At 43.6% G+C, this 22,752-nt stretch overlaps 1 pseudogene; it reads right to left on the minus strand.

Moving 5' to 3' along the window:
• Window positions 1–1,817: 1,817 nt before the first annotated feature.
• LOC100608703 (heterogeneous nuclear ribonucleoprotein F-like) lies at window positions 1,818–3,178 on the minus strand (annotated as a pseudogene).
• Window positions 3,179–22,752: the final 19,574 nt, after the last annotated feature.

The following is a 22,752-nucleotide window of genomic DNA, read 5'->3' on the forward strand; positions in this document are numbered from 1 at the left end:
ATTTCCAACCAGGATTCTTTCCATATCAACTCTTCCCTGAGGTCCCAGTAACTTCAGGTATGGCCCCAGTGTTCCAACACAATATCTGTCAGGGACCTAGATAATGCTTTTTCAAATTAAGAAGTTGATTACATTGCATTTCCAAATGCATTATTTTCAAAAGGCTATGTATCTAGGAAGCCAGGTGTGTGAAAACTTTCACACATAATTGCAAGTGCAGTGTATAAAACAATTTGCTCACACCTTCAGGCTTCTAAGGTGCTTAATGCCTTTTATTAAGTGACTCTGCTCCACTAAATAACCATCCCTGGACTTCTTCCTTTAGGCCCTGTTGCTACAGATAAAGTAATCTGTGCTTTGGAGTTGCCTGACTAATATATCACCACTTTCAACTGATTGAAGGTGGTCAGGGCTGGGAATGCAGACATGAGGGCATGCAGCCAAGTGAAATATATAATCCAGGGGTCAGATCTGGGGAGGGAGAAAAGGCAGAGGAGAGTGATCTGGGAAGACTCATGTCAAAGAGTTTGGGTAGAAGAGGTCAGAACCTGAACAAGGGGTCCAAGGCCAACAAGGGGCATCAGCAAGAATAGTGTCTGTGACTGAATCCAAAGTCTTCTAAAGTAGGGCCACTTTATAAGGTTCCTTTCCAGATTACTATCCCTCACCCCCAACTATTCTCAGAGTAGAGGAATAAGTGGCTGAAGGATAGGGGGCTAGCAGGGGAGGCAGAGATCAGGGTAACTCCTAGTACAGGACAAAGATGAAGGATTTCTGTTTGCATTTCTAGTCTTAGCTTTCTTTTGTTGGGTTAAACTGGGCAGTCCTACTTTCCTTAGTGCTTAATGGTATAAGACAATACATTTAAATTTTCATGAGTGTATTTACCCTTCAGAAAGACTCATAGGATGTGAGAACTGGCAGAATTATTTTTTAAAAATATTTTTATTAGACTTTTATTTAGCCTCATTATTAGAATATAAGGGAGATCATAGATTTAATGTATGAAACTATTTTTAAATTCACACTTAAATACATTACAATTAAAATGAATTATCTTGAACCACCCAGTCATTTCACTATCTTTTGCTGAGTAGATAATCTGTGCCAGTCATTGTGAAAAAGTCTTCATTTTAAGAAAAAAATTTAGTTAACAAAAAATTTAACAAGTTTCACTTAGCAGAATACACCCAAAAGGAAATCACAGTACAAAGAAAGTTTTAAGTCAAGGCCTCACCAATTCCTCCAGTATTAGTATTGTGTCTCAATTTTCAAAACTCGCTTTTAAAAAGCTTCAACTTAACCTAAAGGATCTTAAATGAAAATATAAATTAGAATGAACAAACATGAGAAACATTTCTTTGAATCAGGGAGCTGATGCCTTTGAGTTTTCCAAAAAAGCCCATCTCCCCAGTGTGTTCACTGTGATGTGGTGTAATAGGTCCACATGTAACATACTTAAACTTGGATAACTTCTCTGTGAAGTATACTAACAAAATGTTAATTGAGAAAAGCTGAAAATAGTTTTAGTTTACTCAATATCACATGGTAGAAGAAAATTTTGCATGAGAAAACACTGAAGAGGCATATATATATATATATATATTTTTTTTTTGAGACAGGGTCTCACTCTGTTGCCCAGGCTGGTGTGCAGTGGTGCATCTTGGCTCACTGCAACCTCCGCCTCCTGGGTTCAAGTGATTCTTGTGCCTCAGCCTCCTGAGTAGCTGGGATAACAGGCGCCTGCTACCTTACCCGGCTAATTTTTGTATTTTTAGTAGAGAAGGGGTTTCACCATGCTGGCCAGGCTGGTTGTGAACTCCTGGCCTCAAGTGATCCACCCACCTAGGCCTCCCGAAGTGCTGGGATTACAGGCCTGAGCCACTGCGCCTGGCCTAAAGAGGTAATTTTTAAATCCAGATTTCACAAACTCTTTGTGCAAAATGGGTCCCACAGCTTCCTTCATTATAACTGCTCTTCACTGCTTGTTGGCGGCCTGTGAAAATTTGATTGAAATAATTCAAACGTTGCTAACAAAGCGAGTCCTGTTCACCCATGCTGTTCTGCCCGCTGTGGCCAGCCCCATCACAGCCGCTCACTGACTGGCTCTTCAGGTCACTGTAGGTGGTCAAGCCCATGCCTCACATCCCGACTGCTGTACGCCCCATTGCTAGACCCTGTTGTCAAATTCAGGAATAGTTCTATGTATCTGTGCCACATGCTGACCCTGTCTCTGGAGGTAGCTGCCACTGCTTCTTCCCGAGTAGCAAACTCAACATCTGCTTTGCCGGTCACTCTTCCATCTGGGCCCATCTCAATGTGGACTCTCACCAGGTTGGGAGGAGAGAAGAGGTTGTAAATGTCGCTCTTGGTCGCTTTGCATGGCAGCCCCTCATGCAGAGGCAGTGGCCGGTGGTGCTATGCCCTGTGACCTCACTGTCGCCATATTTGTGGTCATACATTCCGGAGAGACAGTAGCTGAGGTTCCCCGACACCCCCCACCAAGCAGCTCCGTGGTGCAGAGGCCGCTATGCTCCTCGTGGCCCCGCATCCTGCGCCTGCCTGCTTCACGATGCCAGGGTAGCTCCCGGAAGCCCGGGCCAGTCACAGGGGTCCGGGGCAGCACGGATATGAGTCTCAGGGGGACCTGAGTCCGACCTAACTTCCTCCTGGCTGCTCTTGAACACCTCCATGTCTCTGTGCCCTGTCCTCTCCTTGGGTTTTCCGAGAGCCTCTCAGCTAACTCCTGCGAGGCCAACTCTTGGGATTTCCAACACTGAGAAGAACTGAACGATTTCTTCTTTGTGCATCCAGATGAGAGTCCTCAAAGTTCGAGCGCGAAGCCGTAGTTGGCGCTGCCCGCACTGTTGGGACCGCCGTGCTTCCTTCAACACCCAACTCACCTCGGTTCTGTGGGACTTGAACACCGCAATGCGCCAGTGTCCCATGCTTTCCCGGTTTTTTCCCAGGGCCATTTTTACGTCCTCTTCTGATCCAAGTTCAGCAAAAGCCTCACCACTCTGCCTACCCCTCTCCGGTGTAGATGGAACTCGCCTGCAGCCCAGTGGGGCATGGTGCAGTTGGAGAGGACGCCCTGCGCATCCTCGACAGATCAGGGCCAGGGCGGGCCATGGAGCCTGACCACAAAGCCCTCCCCTCCCTCAGGGCCCAGCAGCATGGACTCTTGATGGGGTGGGTGTCAGGTGAGTGGGGTGTGGCTTTTTTGTGGCACAGAGTCGGGCAGAACTGGTTTCTGTTGCTATCAAGCAAGCGTGGCTGGCAGCCAAGGGTGCCCAAATTCCACCGAAGCGCGACCACGCAGAGGGCTCCGGGGAATGTCCAGGTGCTTCTTTTTGTTCTCAACCTGCATCAGAAGTCCACCTGGCCTGGGGCGAATGCCTTCCGTGAGGTCTGAAGGCCCCGGCCTGATATGCGCGTGTTTGGCTGGAAGCAGCGAATCCAGGCCCTGGGACCAGGTGACGGTGTTCCCACGGCCTCCTCCTGGCACTCCAGCAGCCTCCTTAGATGTTATCCGTATTACTTTTATCTATGAAAAATGGAGGCCCAGAGAGATTGTTACTGTTAGAACTGTTTATGGTATAGACAGAAAACTAAATTCCAACAACAAAGGGAATTGATTGGTTCACATAACTGAAGCGTATAGAGGTCTATCAGCTTCAGGTGTTGTTTGACCCAGTTGTTCACTGCTCAGCAGTATAACCAACGTTCTGCTTCTTTTCCCATTCTGCTTTCCTCAGTATTCCTTCACTGCCTGGCAATCTCATCTCTATCCAAGTGGTCACATGTGGCTGCATTATCATGGATTTATCATCAATCTATCATTGGTAGGATCTACTACAGGCAGAGGAATCTTTTCTTTGCCAGAAGCCATTTGCAAGTGTGTTTCAAATCCCTTTGCTCTGATTGGGTTTCATGACTGCCTTTGAACTAACTTCTGTAGCCAGGTGGATGGGATAGAAACAATGGCTTTAAGACAATCAGGCCCAACTCCTGGAGTCTGGGGTCAGGTGAACAACCTTAATACCATATAGGTTAGAATGGAGAAAAAGTGGTTTCCCAAATTTTTTGGGGGGTGGGGGTTCCAATGGTGGGAGAATAAAGAAATGGATACTGGGAAGGCTGACAGCAGGTGTCCAAGGGCAATGACTTATCCAAGGTCAAGCTGCTGGTCATGGCTAAGCTGTGACTAAAATCCAGCTCTCCTCACTCAACGTTTGCAGATGGATGGTTATATAATTCCACTTAAGGTACGTGTTTCACAATAGCCATCCAAACAGAACCATGGATTTGCTTGCTTACATTCTGTTTATTCTTCAAATATGTACAAAAATATGTACAAAAACACACTTTGTCATTTAGTCACAGTGATGAAGACAATTGTCTGAGTTAATTAATTTTGAATCTCATTAAAGCATGAAGGCTTTCAGGAGAAATTCATATTTTAGAGAATGAGAGCTATCATTTAAATAAGTGTCCGCCAGTCTTACCAGGGTCTTGGCAGTGTTCTGGAATGTATTTCAGAACAGGAATAAATTTTTTTGATAGCCTATATGAGATACCTCCAGCCTGGATTTTCATCTCTCTGGTCAAAAGATTTGTTAATGTCCTGTATTGGGATCCCTTCCTCTTACTCACGAATTATGGAGGCAGAGAAACAGAAAAGAAGGCATAGCCCTCCAGGAACTCCATGTTTGGTGGGAGAGGCAGATAACAAAGCAGGTAGGTGAAATACCATGACAGTGAGTGGGTGGGAAACTCAGGTGCCTTGAGAACACAGAGGAAGGCAGGATGTTGGGATCAGGGAAGAGCCAGGGAAGGCTTTCTCAAGTGGGCTGGATGGGAGCAGGGAGGGATTCTAAAGAGGGGACTCATGAGTATTGAGGCATGAAACCTCATAGGTTATGTGAAACCTCAAATAATTCAGAAGGGCAGAGATGTAAGGGCAAGGTAAGGAGTAGGGCGAGAAGGTGCAGATAGGCAGCCTGGAACAGAGTAATGGAAGGTCTTGGGGATTGTATTACGGAGCTTGGTGTCTTTCCCGTAGGTGATGGAATGCCTCTAATGAGTTTTCAGTAAAGACCTGGTTTGCTTCTCAGACACATTTCGATATCAGATTCTTTGGTTGAAGATAATTCTAATTAAGTTCCTACAGGGGAGTGCGTTGGAGAGATATGGGATCCTTCAGAAAACCCAATAAAAATTTGAAGAACCCAGGCTCTGAAGGAATTTCCCAGGGACTACATAGCAGGAATCAACTGCAAGTCCCCTTGGTCAGGAAGTATCAGGGCCAACTGCCTCCAGCGTTATTCCACCTAGGGTTCAAATTCCAAATGAAAGATGTCATAGTGCTCCAGCTTGGGGGCACACCAGGCCTGGGCCAGGTAAAGTCATCATCTTCACTGGCAGTCTCCCCAAGCCCATATCTCTTGGAGTGAGTTCCTGAAGGAAAATCAGTGTGATGTGACCCTAAGAAAGAGCTATGCTGGCTGAAGTAATGGGTGTCCACTTCAAGAGCTGTGTGGAAACTAGATCTGAAGGGCACTAAAGACGAAGGGAATTAAAAGTCAAAAGACAGTGGAGATATGGACCAGGGCTGTGGTAGTATTGTGGGATTTATGAATATTTATGAGATAAAAATCGGTGATTGACTTTAGGAGAAGGAAGACGACAGAATCAAGGATGATTCCCAGGTCCTAGAATGTGGTAGTAGATATTATTACTGGAGAGAAGATAGAGGATGGGGAAGGGGAGATGACAAATAGCTTATGACACGCCAAGTTTTAAGAACTCTGTGGGACATCAGGTGGAGGCTAGAATTTGAAGCCTAGTAACTGAACTGAACTCATAGGCATGGACGACATAACCTAGGAAGGATTCTGGAAGAAGCCACAGAAGAGATCAAAATAAGTTTTGATCTTTGACAAGATTAAAATAGATTTGCCAAGAAAATAAGATCAAATGACAAAGAACGGAAGGAGGAGGAGAACCAGGAATGTGCAGGGTCATAGAAAGCCACAGGATAAAATTTCAAGGAGAGAGCAGATTTGAGCTCTGGTGCAGGTAGAAGCCACATTCTAGGGAGCTAATGTATAAGTGGGAGTAAAAACGTGTGGGCTACCCTTGCAAGAATCTTGGATGAGAAGGGCTGGTTAACTGCATGGTAACTTGGAGGGCATACGGAATCAAGAGAGGTTTTTTTTTTAATTTTAAAAATTTTTTGGTCATTTGGATTTTTGGTTTAAATTAAAATATCATTCACATACCATAAAATTCACCCTTTTATACAGTTCTGTGGTTTTTTATTATATTCACAAAGTTGTACAGTCATCACCACCGTCTAATTCCTTAACATTTTAATCACCCCCCAAAGAGGCTTTGTACTCATTAAGCAGTCACTCCTCAGTCCCCCCTCCTCCCAGTCCCTGGCAACCATTAGTCTACTGTCTCTATGGATTTGCCTGTTTTGGACATTTCATATAAATAGAATCATACACTATGTGGGTTTTTATGACTGGTTTCTTTCATTGAGCACTATAGTGTTTTCAAGGTTCATCCATGTTGTAGCATGTAACAGAATTTCTTTCTTTCTTTCTTTTTTTTTTTTTTTTGAGACGGAGTCTTGCTCTGTTGCCCAGGCTGGAGTGTAGTGGTGCGATCTCGGCTCACTGCAAGCTCTGCCTCCCGGGTTCACGCCATTCTCCTGCCTCAGCCTCCCACTTAGCTGGGACTACAGGCACTCGCCAACACGCCCGGCTAATTTTTTGTATTTTTTTAGTAGAGACGGGGTTTCACTGTGTTAGCCAGTATGGTCTCGATCTCCTGACTTCGTGATCTGCCTGCCTCGGCCTCCCAAAGTGCTGGGATTACAGGCGTGAGCCACCATGCCCGGCCTTATTATTTTTTATGGCAGAATACTATTCCATTGTATGGATAGACCAAAATTTGCTTATCCATTTGTCAATCAGTGGACATTCAGTTGTTTCCTTTTTTGGCCTTCTGAATACACCGCTATGAACATTTGTGTACAAGTTTTAGTACAGACATGTTTCTAGTTCTCTTGAGTGGAATTGCTGGGTCTCCACTGATTTTTGTTGGGCGAGACCTGATACTGTTTACAGGCTGAGGGTAGGGCGCCGGTGCTGAGGGAGAGGTGGGAGAGCCAGGGGTTGGGGAGGAGGGAGGGCTGGAGCAGAGGAGGCCACTTTCTTCAGCATCACTCACTCTCTGTGTGGCACAGTCCTAAATGCGGGCTAATCTCCCTTCACATCTTCTAGACCCTCTGCAAATACCTCATACTTGCTGACCAGGGAGCGAACCCAGCGCTTGAATAAAGCACCCCTAGACCTGGCAGAGCCGGGAACCGGCTGGCTGGTTCGTTTTCTGATGCAGATCACAGTTTTGGGGTCTCCTCTGGTTAGAGCCTGGCCCATTCGGGTTTGGTTTTCTCCTGGACGTTCGTTCACACGTGAATAAGGCCAATTCACCGTGGAGTCTGCGTCTGAATCCTTGTTCCTTAGGTCATCCCGGGGTCCCAGCTGCCCGGGATGAAAAAACGATGCCCGGGTACCAGGGGTCGGGGACCAGCAACGCCGGCGCTCAGCGTAACCGCTACCTTCCCCAGCCACGGCGCACGCGCCTCTTCCCTGCCAAGGAAGGGGCGGGGAGTAGGCGGGGCGGGCACCTTTGAGGCCAATCGAAAGCGAGCATCCCCGCCCTCCGGGCCGATGGACCCAGTTTGACCCCGGCGGTGGGCGGAGGAGGCGGGGCAAGCCGCGCGGCCAGGAAGGGGGCGGGGCCCGGGGTCTGGAGGCGGGGCCTGGGGCTGTCAGTCCCGCGCCCGCCGCCGCGCCGCGGCTCCTCGCATGCCGTGGCCCGGGTGGCTGCCAGCGCTGCCGCCCGCCGCCCGCCACCCCGGCATCCCAAGCCGCCTCCCGCCGCCCCGGCCCGGCGCGCAGGTAAGGCTGGCCGCGGCTGCCGAGCCATCGCGCCCCCCTCCTCGGGCTCGGTCTGCCGCGCGGGCGCCCTCTCCGGGCCGTGTCAGCGCCGCAGCTCCCTACTGCGCCCGGGGGCGGTCCCGGGGGGCGGGACGAGAGCCCTCCCCATCCCCCCAACGCCTCCGGGCACCGGCCCCCTCAGCTGGGGTCCCCCGTCTGGCCTCCGCAGCTCCGGCGCAGGGAGCTGTCCTGAGCCCCCCTTCCCGGGCCGATTACACAACCTCCGGTCCTGGGGCGGGGGCCCCTCCTCAGCCCGGGCCCCACACCTGTCCCCGCAACGCGCTCCCAGGCAGAGGGCAGAGACCTGGCGCGACAGCGGGGGCCGGGAAAGTTTCACTTTGTGGTCAGGGGTTTGTTGACGTCTGAGAGATGCGGGGAGACGGAGACTGAGCGGCGAGGTTGCGCCTTGCCAGCCGCGTTCCCTGTGCCCGGGGTGGCCCTGGTCCAGGTTTCCCTTCCAGAAGTCCTGCCGGCATCCCGGCTCTGGGCCGGGAGGCTGCTGCTGCAGGGCGCCCGGGTCTCTCCGTCTCTACGTTAGCGAGCTCTGGATTGTAGCAGTCTGGGGACAGCTCAGTCTCTCGCGCTTGCCCCCTTTCTTAATTTAGCATTGACATTTAGACCAGTTGGACAAATTTACTTAGCATTTTCCTGACACTTTGTATTGGTGAGTTGCTTTCCCATCCCTAATTAGTTAATTAACAAGGTGGGAAAGCTAAATAGATCCTGTAACGAAATGCCTTCAGTCTGGCAACTCTTCAAAAACCTGTGAGAGCTCTAGGCTCTGGTTGCATGGAGAGATGCTTTTGGCCAAGGTGAGAGAGCGATTCCATGTCTTCTGGTTGCTCGAGGAGGCTTTGGTAATAATGGCATGGCTTTCTCTGCCTCCCGCTGATTGTGCCGTTTATTGAGGGTCTTCAGTTTATGGTGGGTTATTTGGTTTTCTTCATTCAAGAAAGGAGGAATCAGAAGTGTTGCTGATTAACTGAGTGTTCCTCAGTTAAGGAAAACACTGAGGTTCAAATAAGTTTGGATACTTGTCTGCTTTACCAGATTACCTTCGTGTGCAGAAAACCTTGGCTCTTCTCATTCTCTCCCTATCTTCCCAGTAGGGCTGTATCCAGCCGGGTTGGCATTACTGGTTCCTCATTTAGTCTGAAGACCTCTTGCTACGTAAGTGTACAGTCCTGCCTAGGGATAACCTCTAAGAGTGGACTTAATTAGCACTTTTATCTGCTCGTTAAGCAATACAGCTTGAAATCTCTTGTAATCAGGTGCCGTTGTAGTGTTGAATCTTTAATAATACCTGATTCATTTTAATAGTGTTTCTATAATAATCTTTCTATTAGCATGCCGGTTCTGCAACACCAGTAGTTTTGGTATAGAAGCAGCAATTTACTAGAAATATTATCATGGCAAAAACAGTTCTGTAACAGATTTGCAGCCCACTTTACTTAGATAATTACTGATAGAGGCTGTTAAGATTTTTAAAAAAATTTATTATTTGGTGCAGTAAATGTTACAATGCTTCTGATGTATGAGGTCTTTATGAGGTCATTCCTTCCTGTAGTAATGATTACAGTTCTTGTGTCACTTAAATCTGTTTTGGACTAATATTGTGTGAGTTTTCACCCGTGCTAATTTATTTTTAGACAAAATTCAGAGCTAACAAGATTTGGTTTTGATTTGCCAGCCTATGTTTTAATAAGGAAGATATTTATTGTATTTTGGGTGTTACATTAGAGGTAGGATAGCATGTTTTATTAACATATATACTGTTTTGAGGGGTTTACAGATATTAAGCTACCAATTTTACAACAGTCCTATAAGGAAGGGATGATGAAATTGAGGCCCAGTTGCTTGACTCAGGTCACATAGTTAAGTAAATGACAGCCAGATTCTAACCTAGGCAGCCTGAGTTCAAAGTCCAAGTTCTTAACCACTGGACTATCCTGCCCCTACGCTTTCAAGAGGCAATTATTTCTACCTGCTGTCTGTACAATATGATATTCTGCACGGTGGGGAGGAGAAGAGCACTTTACAGTGTAATAACCAACATTGAGTTAGGAGTTCTTGTTCTGGTCTTAACTCTGCCACCAGCTAATCTGTGATTTTGAGCAAGAAACCTTATCTCCTTCCCTTTCAATTCCTCATTGGTGGAATAACAGCATTTGAAGCAGATCAACTAACTAGCCTTACTACCCTAGGGAACTGGAGAGATAAGTCAATGCAGATAAGAATTAAATATCCTTCTTCCTAAGGCACAGCATAAGACCAGGTGTCAAGTGAATGGAGTGTGTGTCATAGGAAAGGACTAGGAGGGCATACATTCTGCTGAAACCAGTGGCTACCCATGGGAGTGCAGTGGTTGAGGACTTCATGTTAATACTTCAGTGTTGTTTTATTTTGTTGCACCAAGGAGTGTTACTTTTGTAATTAAAAAAAAAAAGACAATTAAAAGAAGTCATCCTATAGAGGTGGGGTAACCATGTGCAGGACCATGTGAGGAGCATTATAGGGGACTGTCTGGCATCACTTTGCAGGAGGCATCACTTTTCAGGGGTCAGATGGTGGTAGGACCTGCATGGCAGACCAAAGAGTTCCCAGAATCATGGGAAGTCAGGCTTGAAAGGAAACTTTAAAAGTCATTTAGTTTAACTCCCTCCTCCCGTCTCCCTCCACCATGTATTCAGTGGATAAATCCCTCTGCATGCGGGCACCTGTCCCACTCAGTGCTCGTCCTGCTCCTGCTTGGACACCTCCAGGGTCAAACATTTGGTGTGCTTCACAAACTGTGCACCAAAGAAGACAGGATTGTATCTGGTGCTAGGGAATGGGAAACCACGGAAGGCTTCTGGCTGTTCTAGCTTGTGCTCTTGAAAGACTATCAATTGTCAGAGTGAAAGCTATATTAGAGGAGAAAGGCCAAATCAGGGAGACCAGTTAGGAGGCCGTGGCCAGAATCTGGGATGAGGGGATCCAGGCTGAGACCAGCAGTGGCATGAAATGGGTCCAGGAAGGAATGGACCCTGGAAGGCAAAATCCCTGCACCCAGCAACTGCCTGTCCATAAGCAAGAGAGAGGAGGAACAAGATGACATTCCCAGGGGAATGGTGGGGGAGGGGGGCAATAAGAGGATGGAGGCTTGGGAGAGCCACTGATTGGAGCTGGGAAATCCAGTGGGGTGGAGAGGAGAGACAGTTTTGAACGCATAGCCCCCAAAGCTGTATCGTAGACCGTGGCTAATGCAAGACCCGTGCAGACCAAAAACAGATTTCTTAAGAAGAGAGTGTACCATTTAAATATGGTGGGAAACCCTCTGCCTAATGAAGAAAAATTGCAGTATTTCCCAATGGGTGTTGCAGCTTGTGACACTGGCTCATTTAACCTCCCGTTGCACTTCTTGGTCAGGTTGGGAATCGGGTATTCTTCCTTCACTCAGAGGTGAAGGAGGTGGCAGTGAGATGGAGCCTGCACCAGTGAGTCTTTCTGACTCCGAGTCTTAAATACAGAATTGGAACTGGGAGCTGTAGGGCTGGAGCCTTTTGTGTGTGAGAGGATGCTGCCTTCCTGTGGTTACACAGAGATGGCATTGGGGTGTGACTGTTTGGAGTTGGGCCGGGGGCGCATTGGCTACGCTTTTTTCTGATTTTGTAGGGAGATGTCCTTTTAGGGGATTCTGTTGTCCAGTGACACCTGTTAAATAGGTGCTGGAGAGCCAGTGCATGTCATGGGGAGTACTGAGAAAGTCATTGGAAGTTTTTCTTTCCAATTCAAACACAGATTATGTGGCGTTCAAAGAGGGCTTGGAGCACAATATTTTGATTACCACATTGACTGGAAAACAGGATAATTTGGAAGAAACAAATAAGATTCACACAGGAAACCATGAAGACAGAGAAAATATAGTTGTGAAGGTTTTAAATTAATTTTACTCTTGTTACTTTATATACTTCTGGCTTAGGATACAACATTTACAAAGTATTTATATTTACAAATTTATAAGTTGGAAGATATTGTGTATGTGGGAAAAAAACTGTATAATCTCATTTTTTGGGTGGTGGGGCCAGGACAATATTGTTCTTGGATTTTCAATATTTTTTAGACTAGTAGTTCTTTACCAGAGGTGATTCTGTCCCTCAGGAAACACTTGACAATACCTAGAGATAGTTTGGTTGTCAAAAGTTGGGGTGGTGTTTGTGCCACTGGCATCAAATGGGTAGAAACCATGGGTGTGGCTGAACATCCTGTAATGCATGGGACAGCCCCCACAACAAAGAATTATTCAGCCCCAAATCTTAACAGTGTTGAAGTTGGAAAACTCCACTGTAGGCAATTAAAAAAAAAATCTTACTAGGAGCAAATTGAGTTTAAAGGGAAGAAGAAGAAAATACAAAATATTCCTACAAACTGATCACATCTGACATCCAGAAGGAAGAAACAGCTAGACAACCTGCTGGAACACAGGTGTTTGCCTGCCACCCAGGAGGTATTTCAATAACTGGGTTGTTCAGCACAGTAGTCTGGAACAGGAAGTAGAGGACGTTGTAGGAGGAAGAGGCCGTAGGGGTAATTGGTAGAGGCAGGTCTAGAAGGGAAGGTCAAGAAGGGAAACTGGGTTCTTCCAGAATACTTTTGAAAAGTTCTAGGGAATTTTTCAAAGGCTATTTTGTTAAGGACATTGAGTAGTGCTTAGAAGATACAGTCTCCACTTTGAGGGCGCATGAACCCTCTAGGCTGTTGATGAGAGAGTCTGAGCACTTCCCAGGTTTTTCTGCATCTAGACATGAGTAAATGGTGAAGAACACTTGGTTTTGTTTTCAGGTTATATCTGTGTCCTCCTTCGACCCTCCCTTTTAAAACTTTTTCATTATGTAAAATTTTAAACATGTACAAAAATGGAGAAAATAGAATACTGAACCCCTGTTTACGCAATGCCTGTCTTCAATGATTGTCAACTGCTGGCTGATATTTACCTATATCTTAGACACCCCTCCTTTTTTAAAATCTAGAAAATAGCATAAATAATTACAGATTGCCTGCCTAATAGGAGAGGCTTGGCAGTGAAGGATGTAAGTGATTTTCTGATGCTTGGGCCTCCCCGGAGGAAAACCGATAATCGACATGTGTGATTATAAGAGCCACGAGGGCCTGAGAAATAAGAATAGGCCCAGGCAAATCTGGAATGGGGGAGCTCAGCTCTTCTTGGTGGGAAAGTACAGTGATTAGAGACACACTTCTTTCTTTTTAAACCTCCTTGGTAGAGAAGAAGTCTACTTAGAGTTCTTTGCTAGGAGAAATGTATTTTTGGTATCAGTTGTGGAGAGTTCTTTCAGTTCCTGGAGGGAGCATAGTTTTCATGTTTCCTTTTGGGATGCCCCCTTTCCTGTTGCATGACCCTCTAGGGCAGGGTTATCCAATCTTTTGGCTTCTCTGGGCCACATTAGAAGAAGAAGAATTGTCTTGGGCCACACATAAAATATGCTAACATTAATGACAGCTGATGAGCTAAAAAAAAAAATCGCAAAATAATCTCATAATGTTTTAAGAAAGTTTACGAATTCTGTTGGGCTGCATTCAAGGCTCTCCTGGGCTCTAGGTTGGACAAACTTGCTCTAGGGTGTGCTGTGTGGTATAAAGCCAAGGGTTCCTTGTAGCCTCTGCCTCTGACCTGATGGCTTCTTCACAGGGTGACTCTTCCCCAGAAAGCACAGGGCAGGGTCGGGTGGGAGAAAGGCAGTATTTCCAGTGGTTATGAAATGACCTTTTGCAGCAATTGCTTTCTGCATTCATCAGTGTATGGAAGACTCTTGCATTCCAGCCACTGGTGGAAACAGCATTGTAGCTGACACTTTGGAAACAGGGCTTTCTTTTCCCAATTGTGTCTCCCGGAACTACAGGATTAATTTTTTTTTGGTCATTGGAGAATTGGCATGCCTTTACTTGACTCAGTGTTGTGTTGTAATATGCATACAAAAATGGATTTAAGAGTTGAGAGAGTTCTTGAATAATCACATAATTGATGTCTATGAATTCTAATTAGTGCTAGTTTCTACAAACTTAGACATTCTGGACTAGGTTCACAAGCAACAACATTGGTGTGAAGACCTGGGTATTCAGAGAGCTGTATTTTCCATCCTTGTGTTATTTATTAAATGCATTTTTACCCTCTACTTATTCCACAAAGAGGTGTAGATGGCATTAGCTTATTATGAACATTCTGTATCACAGTTGCGGATTTTCAAGTATCATGCCTTTCTCTAGGAAGGGGCCGCTCCTAGTCTGTTAATAATAATCATTATTCCCAAGAACCCTTCTAGGTAGGAATTAGCATCCCCATTTTGCAGATGAGTAGACTGAGGTTTGGAGAGGTTAAGGAATAATGGTAGGAGGTAATACTGAGGTTTTGTTTTTTTGTCCAGACCCACTTGATTTCAAAGCCCAAATGCTTTTCAATAAGCCTTCTGTCTCTCATGGTTAAAAGTTGGTGGAAGTTTGTACCAGGATTGGTAGAGAAGATGGGGGCAGGTGCTGTGAAAGGGGACTGAGAGTACTGGTTACTCCAACTAATGAAATCTTCACACTGAACCCCCCTGAGAAACATTGCTTTTGAGTGTGATAAATTACTGATGTCCTGTTTTTGAGCTGACTTTACAAAACAGAAGTTGTACCCTGGTATTCCTTAGCCAGATTTGCTCAATGGATGTATATTCTTCAGTCTGCATAGTGTTTTTTCTTGTAAAAAATTAGATTAGTTGTCATTTAACAAGTGGGAGATTTCACACTAAAATATAGATTTCTGCCTTCTCTTGAACCATCAGAATATCTGGTGACACTGGCCCCATGTTCCCCTTGGCAGTAGTTAGTTACAGTGGCTGCCCTCTTTGGATGCAGCATAGGCTCCTGAGTTTGCCATATTCCCCACCCTGGCCTCTTCACCCATTTATCTTACCTGTCAGGATTCTGAAGGCATTTGAGTTAGAGGCACCTAGTAGAAGTTATATATATTCTCTCTTCAGTGTCAGGGATGTATTAGAGAAGGCTTGTTTTGTTTTTAATTAAAGATCCCCAGCATTTATTTCCTCTTTGTAGGAGCCTGGGGAGGGTAACTATACTTGGCATATAAACAGACACACTCACATTCCCCTCCCTTTGACCCCCAGCAATGGCTAATTGGACTCTAGATAGGTTTTTGGACTAAGAAAGACCAATCAGATTTGGGATTTGGACACGAGTCAGTAAGCTGAGGAGCCTCAGGCAGGGAGGATTTATAGACTCAAGCTGGAAGTGGTGACCTTGGAAAGGTGGAATGGAGTAGTGAGTAAAGAAGCTGTGTGTCAAGGAGGTGGAAGATCACGGGCAGCAGAAAGAAAAGTGCTTCCTGGTCTCTCCTTCTACTGTATGTCCTGCAATTGGGTTCCTCTGTGTCCACAGCACACATTCTGTGATATTTACTGAGCACTTACTATAATGCCAGGCACTATTCTAGATGTTTGTGATATATCAGTGAACAAAACAAGACAAAGTTCCTATTCTTCTAAAGCTTAGATTTTGATGGAAGAAAAGATAACACTAAACAACAACAACAACAAAAAATAAAATATATTAGATAATAATAAATACCAAGAAGAAAAATAAAACTTGGTCAGGAGACAGGAGTGGATATAGGAGAGAACATTATGTTAGAGAGATTGTTCAAGGAAGGCCTCTTAATAAAGTGATATCTGAGCAGAGATGTAAATTAAGTGAAAAAGTAAGCCATGAAGAAATCTAGAGGTGGAGCATTCCCTACTGATATGGTTTGGCTGTGTCCCCACCCAAATCTCAACTTGAATTGTATCTCCCAGAATTCCCACATGTTGTGGGAGGGGCCCAGGGGGAGGTAATCGAATCATGGGGGCCAGTCTTTCCTGTGCTATTCTCATGATAGTGAGTCTCATGAGATCTGATGGGTTTATCAGGGGTTTCTGCTTTTGCTTCTTCCTCATTTTTCTCTTGCCACCACCATGTAAGAAGTGCCTTTTACCTCCCGCCATGATTTTGAGGCCTCCCCAGCCATGCAGAACTGTAAGTCCAGTTAAACCTCTTTTTGTTCCCAGTTTCGGTTATGTCTTTATCAGCAGCATGAAAATGAACTAATACACCTACAGAGGGTTCATCAAGTGTAAAGGCCCTGAGGTAATTGTATGCTTGACCTGTGTGAAGAACAGCAAGGAGGACATTGTGGCTGGAATGCAACAAATAATGGGAGAGGAGAGGTGGAGGGAATGCAGGGCCTCACAGTTATATTAAAGACTTTGGATTTTATTCTGAGTGACATGAGAAGCTATTAGAAGATTTTGAGCACAGGTGACATGATCTAGCTTCTGTCTTAGAAATAAATTCTATATGGAGAACAGATTGTAGGGCAGCTAAGGTGAAGCAGGAAAACTAATTATGAGGCTATGCAATAGTCCTGATAAAATACAGTTGTGGCTTGGACTAAAAGAGAATTGGAGATGGCAAGAAGTGGACAAGTTTTGAATATATTTTGAAGGTAGCATTGACAGAATTTGTCAATGTATTAGATGTTGGTTATGTGTGTGAGAGAGAGAGGAGTCAAGATTATTTGAAACTTTGTGTAAAAACATAGCTTCATTTGGTGGCATTTCAACTTGTCTTTCTAGAAACATTCAAAAGCAAGGTCAACAACAACAACAACAGAACCTTGAAAACTCTATTCACAGCAAAAGTAGGAGAGAAATTTAGTCCATAAACTTCAAAATACATGTAAAGACTGTCCCAAGTAGATGAGATGAGGCAGAAGCCATTGAGGAAATGAAGGGAAGCAGCATAGAAATGGTGAGAGAGCCCAGAGATAGTAGATCTTGGAAAGTACTGGAAAAGTCATGCTCTTTAAGATGAAAAGTCCACCCTGACATGAAAAAGCTGTATCTGTTGCTTGCAATAGTTTTGGGAACTGAGTGTACAGCTGGTGGAAGAAACCCTCCTAGATGTAGTTCGGTTCAGAGAGCAAAAGAAGAGTGGTTATGTAAAGAATCATATAGGCAGGCTGCCATATTTGTAGGAAGTACTCTGTCTCTGTGGTAGCAGGGAAGAAGAGAGTCTTTGGGTTGTAAAAACAGCTCATCTGAAAGAGTATCCTAGGCATGCCTTCCTCCCCTGCCAAGAGGAATCTCATGCAAATACTGTAGCTTGTCCAGGAAAACTCAGCTCAGTGATAATGCAGAGAGGAAATTGTAGGCTTTGGTTTCTGATAATGGTAGGATAGGTTATTTGGACCAAAATTCCACTGAAAATATTAAAATGTTGGATATATTTTTTAAATTGACAAAATTTTAGATTTTCTTAAAAGCACTAAAGAGATGAGGAGAGACTAAAACACTAGAACACCTAAGTTCTTTTTGCCCTGAGAACATTTGTCGATCCTAATAAATATAGACTTTAGTTTTGGGGGCCTTGCAGGACAAGGAGGTTTTTGTCAAAGTACGTGCCTTGCTCAAGGTGGAGAGTCTCATAGGAGACCATCTCCATATAAAGCTGGATTTATTCAGGGGAAAGGTGAACCAGAAATAAAACTAGTTCTCTCTACCCTTCTGGGACAGCAGGGAGGTTGCCCTGGTACTGAGCAGGGTAAGAGAAAAAAAGGAAAAGTAAGTTATCGTGACCGACAAGCCTTTTCGCAGATTTTTTTTTTTCTCTTTTGAGACAGGGTCTTGCTCTGTCGCCCAGGCTGCAGTCAATGCCACGATCACGGCTCACTGCAGCTTCAACCTCCTGGGTTCAAGTGATCCTCTCACCTCATCCTCTGGGTAGCTGGGACTATAGGCACACACCACCACGCCCGGCTAATTTTTTATATTTTTTGTAGAGACAGGGTTTTGCCATGTTGCCCAGGCTGGTCTTGAACTGCTGGGTTCAAGCAATCTGTTCTGCTCAGCCTCCCAAAGTCCTGTGATTACAGGTGTGAGCTACCATGCCTGGCCCCTTTTTACAGATTTGAGGATGGTTTTATGTCACCTCAATTTCTGAGAACCTCAAGCTATGAACTTCGTTTAAGGTAGTTCCAAGTTTAAGGTAGAATCAGTTCCAGGTTCCTAACCCCACTCCCAGATACCTGGCAGAATCAAAGATGAATCTTCGGAGGAGGGCACCTTCTTCCTAATTTTCAAGGGTCAATGAGCAGTACAGTCAGAAATAACAAAGCATACAGGGAAACAAAATGTGATGTGAGAAACAACAGAAGCAATGAATAGAATAAAAGAAAACCAGACTCACAAATTCTTTATGTATTATGAGTACAGAGACAAATAAAAACCTATGCTTACTGTGTTCATAGAAATAAAAGTACCCTTATAAATACCTTCATGGAATGGGTAACAATTAAAAGTGGCTTGGCAGATTTTAAGAAGGTTAAACAGAACTAGAAATAAAAATATAAAACTGAAATTTTAAAATGTAGTGGTTTCCCATTAGACAGCACATATGAAAAAATCAAAAAGAAATTAGTGAATAACTGAATGATGAGGCATAAGAAATTATTCAGATGCTGCACAGGGAGACAAAAGACAAAAAATGTGACAGAGAGGCTAAAAGACATGGAAGCTGGAGTGAGAAAATCTAACACGCATTTAATTGGAAAGGAGAGGAAAGAGAATGGGGCAGAAACAACTATTCAAGGAGATGATGCTTGAGCTTTTTCCAGAATTGATCAAATTTATTAAGCCAAAAATTCATAAGCAGAGCACTGAAGGCAAAGAGAAAATTCTAGCAGGAACAACAACAACAAAAAGACATATGACTTTGGAAAGAGCATTTTACCTACTTCTCAACATCAATGGAATCTAGAAGACAGTAGAATAAATCTGTAACTGAAATAGCTGAAAACTTAGGATTATATGCACAAAGTACCTTTCAAGAATAATGGCAAAATGAAAACATTTTCATATAAAGAACAATGTGGAGTTTGCCACCACTTTAGTGACTTTGCCTCACTGAAGGCAATCTTAATTGATGTACTTTATGCAGAAGGAAAGCAATTGCAGATGGAAAAAGCTGAGATGCTATAAGGAATTAAGGATTTTATAAAGAGATCACCATGTGGGTGAATGTAAATATAGATGAACAATGAAGCATAAACAAAATTTTAATATCTTACAGGCTAAAATATTTAGAAATGAAAGACAACAATAGCATATAAGTTAAGAAAGGGGGTAAAAAGAATCAAGAGCATTCTAAGGTCCTTATATTACCTGGAAGGAGAGTAAAGATAATGACTATCTTCAGGCTGATAAATTAACAATGTATGCTGTCATTTCTAAAATAAGCACAAAAGGAATAGAAGCAGGGTATTTAATATCCCAGCTAGTTGAGGAAGACTCATTGGAAACATAAGACCACAGAAAGAGTGAAAATAAAGGAATGGAAAACTATATACTGTCAAATAATAAGCAATGTATCAAATAAAGTAGAGATTGTGATTAAAAACATTATTAGGGATAAAAAATTATGTTCACAAGGAAAATATGTTTGAAATGTATATGTACCTAACAACTAAATAATATATAGAGAAGAAAATGACAGAACCACAAAGAGGAAGAGAAATATCCATGATCATAGTTATTTCAAATTAGAATACCTAAGACATTTTAAAGGAGAACTAAGTCAGAGGACTTGCTGTATGGATATCATGTCTTATTATAAAGCTATTGTAATAATAATGGCATGGTATTGATTCAAGGATAAACAAAGAGTCCAACAGAATGAAGTAGAAAGCCCAAAAACACTACTTTACATTTACAGACTCTGGATTTATTACGAAGGAGACAGTACAGATAAAGGGTAAACTTTCCAATAAATGGTACTGGGACTCATGGATATGACATGAAAAATATGTAATTCGACTATCACTTTACACAATGCATAAAAATCAATTGCAATGGATGTCCTTAGACTTGGTAATTTACAAAGGAAAGAGGTTTCAGTGGTTCATGGTTCTGGAAACATGATGCTGGCATCGGCTCAGTTTCTGCAGTGGCCTCAGGAAACTTACAATCATGGCAGAAGGTGAAGGAGGAGCAGGCATGTCACAGACCCCAAGTAGGAGCAAGAGAGAGAGAATGGCGGGAGGTGCTACACACTTTTAAACAACCAGATCTCATGAGAACTCACTCACTATCAGGAGAACAGCACCAAGGGGATGGTGATAAATCATTCATGAAGGATCCACCTCCATGATCCAATCACCTCCCACCAGGCTCCACCTCCAACACTGGGGATTACGATTAGATGTGAGATTTGGGCAGGGACACAGATCCAAACCATATCAATGGGCTTTTAAAAGTTAAATATGAAAGCAAAAAAATGGAAGATTTTGAATGGTAATATAAGAGAATATCTTCATGATCTCTGCGTAGGGAAGGGCTTAAATAAAATTCCAAAAACATTAACTTAAAAAAAGGTTGATGGCCAGGTGTGGTGGCTTATGCCTGTAATCCCAGCACTTTTGGAAGAAGAGGCAGGCAGATCACTTGAAGTCAGCAGTTTGAGACCAGCCTGGTCAGCATGGTGAAACCCTGTCTCTACTAAAAATACAAAAATTAGCCAGGTGTGGTGCCACATGCCTGTAATTCCAGCTACTTGGGAGGCTGAGGCATGAGAATCACTTGAACCCGGGAGGTGGAGGTTGCACTCCAGCCTGGGCGACAGAGTGAGACTCTATGTCAAAATAAATAAATAAAAATAAATCAAAGTTGAGAAAATTTATTACACTAAAATAGAAAAATTTTAAAAGAAAAACTACTATGAAAATAATGGAATAAGAAGTTACAACACTGGAAAAGAAATTTGTGAGCTTTGTGAGGACAGGGACTGTGTCCATTTTATTCATCATTATATCTCACCATGTTCTGTAGTGCCTAAAATCAAAGCTGCAGCACCCAAGATACTTTAAGTACTTACAACCATTCCCAAATGATGAATACTTACCTACAGAGAAGACTCCACATCATAAACCACAAACATTATTCTATTGCTTTCTTCTGTTGCTGTTCATTCCTTAGAGAAAAAAGAAGAGATATATAGAAGTGGTGACTTAACCAGACAATTGTTTAAAAATATGCATTTAGTGTAGAAACTATGTGTTCAGGATTGTGCAGGTTGCTGAGAAGAATATGTAGAAATATAAAACAAGAGTCTCTTCCCAAAGGAGTTTACAGCCTACTTGGGAGATTGTGACAAATATGAAAAAATACTTGACAAATCTGGACCATTTAAATAATGCTATTTATGCTATAGCCATACATAGGACAGAGATAACACTTCCAGATGTGGTAATTGGGAAATATATCATGCAGGAGGAAAGATTTGATCTATGTATTGAAGGAGGGTAAGTTTATGGGCAGGAAGAGAGCATGGAAGCAAGCATCCCACGGGAGGGATGCTTTGTAGGAAATAAAAATTTAAGGTGCTTTGGGGAAAGGGCAATCTCATCAGAGTGGAAGGAGAGAGATTAGAAGCATAGATTCTTTAAGAATAAATATGAATGAGTAGCTGGAAATTTTCTGAGAAAGAATAGTAGTGATGTGAACATAAAAGCCTAACTAGTTATGATAAACGTATCCGTAAGTAAAGTAATTAAGCCAGTTTGGGGTTGGCAGAGGAATTGTGCCAGACATCTGTGGATTTTGCTACCCAGCAGCATTCGCTCTTCTCCTGGTTGTGGGGCCCCAGCCCTGTTGCTATTACCTGGAACTAAAGGTTAAGATGATGGTTCAAAGATGAAGCCACCATGGAAGAGAGCATAGCGGACAGATGGAGAGAAACTACATCCAGGTGACCCCATTTGTACTAAACCTGGTTACCTGGTTTTTCTTTAGTACATATGCCAGTTTGAATTGGTTTTGTCATTTGAAATGAAGAATGAAAACTGACAGAAGAATAGACAGACAGAAAGATCAGGAGAGCAGAGTAAAGAATTCAGAAACAGACTGATATACACGTGAGAATTTCCCCTCACTGGATATTCCTCAGTCTTTGCTCTGAATCTCTTCCCCACTTCTTGTACTATCCCAGGTCTCAGGCCCTAGACTTCTTATCTATTCTTAGATGAATGAATTCAGTCTTGTGGTATGATGTATCTGTTTGCACATGACTCCTAAGTTTATATTTCCAGTTTTTGTTATTCTTCTGATATTCAGACCCATATATTCACTTGTCCACCAAGATTCTCCACTTGAGTGTATAAATGGATCTGAAGTGTAACATGTCCTACATGAAACTCCTAACTCCCAACCCCCTCCTTACCCTAAATCTGCTCCTTTCCTAAGAATCTCAGGCTCATAAAATGGCAGCATTGTCCACTCAGTTTCCCAGGCCAAAAACCTAGGAGTTACCCTTGAGTCTTTTCTTTCCTATAACTCTCACATTTAGGCCATCAGCAAGTCCTGTTGATTCTACCTTCAAAACACAGCCTGGATCTGAGCACTTCTTATCTCCTTATAGGAGGTAAGTAGATATGTAGCTTCCCAACATAGTCCAAGCCAGTACCATCTCTTGCTTGGATTATTGTAATAGCTTCTAAGTGGCTTCTCAACTTCCTTTTTTCCCCTCTTATGGTCTATTCTACACACATTAGTTAGAACAGTCTTTTCAAACACAAGTCAGATCATGTTACTTGCTTGTTCAAAGCCAGTGTTTTCCCATGACATTTTTAATATCCCAAATCATTACCATGGTCTCC

Source organism: Pan troglodytes, chromosome 1, assembly GCF_028858775.2.
Source record: "Pan troglodytes isolate AG18354 chromosome 1, NHGRI_mPanTro3-v2.0_pri, whole genome shotgun sequence".
In the NCBI taxonomy this organism is placed as follows: domain Eukaryota; kingdom Metazoa; phylum Chordata; class Mammalia; order Primates; family Hominidae; genus Pan; species Pan troglodytes.